The sequence below is a fragment of the Postia placenta genome (assembly GCF_002117355.1).
Source record: "Postia placenta MAD-698-R-SB12 unplaced genomic scaffold POSPLAscaffold_12, whole genome shotgun sequence".
NCBI lineage: Eukaryota > Fungi > Basidiomycota > Agaricomycetes > Polyporales > Adustoporiaceae > Rhodonia > Rhodonia placenta.
The window spans coordinates 598,939-601,282 of NW_020169843.1; positions in this window are offsets into that span (position 1 = coordinate 598,939).

Sequence of the window (2,344 nt, forward strand, 5' to 3'; positions counted from 1 at the left end):
GCTGTTATGAGGTCATGACCACTTACCATAAACTGTAGGAAATAACATGCATACTTGAAAATAATGGCTGACTTCCAGAGCTGGGTGAGTGTTAATGCCAGTTCTTTTTCACCAACTATTGATAACCATTGTGACACAATCTCATTAGTCCTCCTGCATGTATGAGGGTTTTGATGGTTGAGGACTATACAAAACTGAAAGAGTAAGGGTGGATGTTAGCAGCAGCATTGTACATGTCACCAGAATTTGCTGGAAAAGTGGACCCATGCAGTTGGTTGACAGCTGCCAACAAACCATGCAGGGGATCTGTGCAGTGCATGATAGCAAGGAAAGGGGGTGGAAGTCGAGTGCACAAGCTGGTATATGATTGCCAGTATAGCATACATCCAGACCACATATTATGCACAGTTTGATTATGCACTTATAATCTTGTAATGAGGATAACAAGGCTTTCCAGTTGCCTGTAAGGAAGATTGGTGTATTATAGTTGGTACATAATGATACAAGTGCTACTGGGTGATATGGGCAGGTAGGTGAGAGCAGAAAAAGCAACACACATAAGTTGCATCATCAATGCTACCAAGTAATGTGAGGAACAACACAACCTGCATCCTGGTGGAGCATAATCATGTCAGCCCAATTAGCAAGAGCAGTGGTGACACTTCTAAAAACATGTGGAAATTAATGTGAGCAATGAACTCCTAGATAATCAACATCTCACACTGGATCAAGAAGGACTGCTGCCCCATACTGTTGAAGATGAGTAGTAAGTAATACATATATGGAATTGTACATACAAGGTCATACAGCTCTAGTAGGTGATTGCAAGCTGTGATAATGGCTTCAGCTTTGTGATTCCAGGCTTTGATATCATTCTTGTAAACAGTTTTCAGAAGGGTAGATTGCTGGTGATTACTTAGGCTGCTTAAGACTCTGTTGATATGAGGTTGAGCAGTGAATGTATAGATGTTTCATTTACACTTGAATGTGAGGCTGCCAAGGCCCACATACACATTCCAGTCTAAAACAAATAAAATGACTCAAATGTGCTTGAATATGCAATAGAGATGACCTGAGCAATTGGTTGCATTTGTGAGTTGCTGAAGAGACTGAAAGGATGTTATTGAATGCAGGAGCTCTGCAATATAAAAAAGAGGTACATACAGAGTGACATTCTTGTATGCACTCTTAAATATTAGTAATATTAGCTGCATGCTCAGCTCTTGTGCAAAGTCAGCTGGTTGAGGGCATAGATCCTTCAACATGGGCTATTGCATTTGACTATAAAGGAATGAAAGTGTAAGGTGGCAGATTTTGCAAAAGACCTACCATATCCTTACAGCACTCATAGCCATGGCAAAAAAGAGAAAAAGAGGCATCATCAACAAGCACATGAGATCCTGCTGGCAGTGTAGAAAGAATATTCTTCAGTTTGATAGAGGAGGCAGGGGATTCTCCAATATGCTGTAGGACCTTGTCTACACAGGATTGTATGCAGTTCTGGGAACAAGGGTCTTTGCAATTCTGAGTACAATGCTGGGAAACTGCTGCAAGAGGCACTCTGGTGGTAGGAACAATGGTAGTGAGCTCTTGCTCTAGTCACTGGTGTAAAACTTGGGTGGGAGGTGAGGCATCTGGGTCTAGGGGAGGGATGCACTTGAGTCAAGCAACAACACTAGCGAGGTCATCAAGCAGGTTGTATTCATCAAGAGAAGAGGTTATTTTGTTTGATAACAAGCAATAGTCAGGAATTATATATGCACACACAGATGCCACAGGGGTTGAACTTAATTAAAAAAGTGCATTGATCATAACAAGTGGTTACTTGCTGTCTGAGCTATCATCCATTTTGAAACATTTGTCTTTCCGTTCTATTCCTTGTACTACTAGCGCCCATACTGGCGCCTGTCTTAGCGCTCACCCGCAGGTTGAACATTATGTAGCTTACATAATGGGGTCCGTGCGCACTTCGTGCCTGGTATCGTACCACTACGTTTCTTTCTTCACTAACACGACCACATAGACACGATGGTCCGTGCGCAGTCGGTACTTGTATAAGTAGTTGTACCATTAGTCGGTTGAACCCTAAGTTCGACCTGGTTATTCATTCAAGTCTCTGCTCCTCCTCGCTTGGGGTAGTGGTCATTCTCGACTTCCTCGCTCGATCTTCAGGACGACGCACTGTCCATAAGTCCTCGCTCGTCGTCTATGAGTCAGGCATCGATATAGGAGTAAAGACCGTTGTATCAAAAGGTCGAACTTTCTAAGCTACGTTCCTAGTTTCACCTAGTCGAACAACTCATCCACCATCACGTCGAACAACGCAGTAAACCCGGTTCCCTTG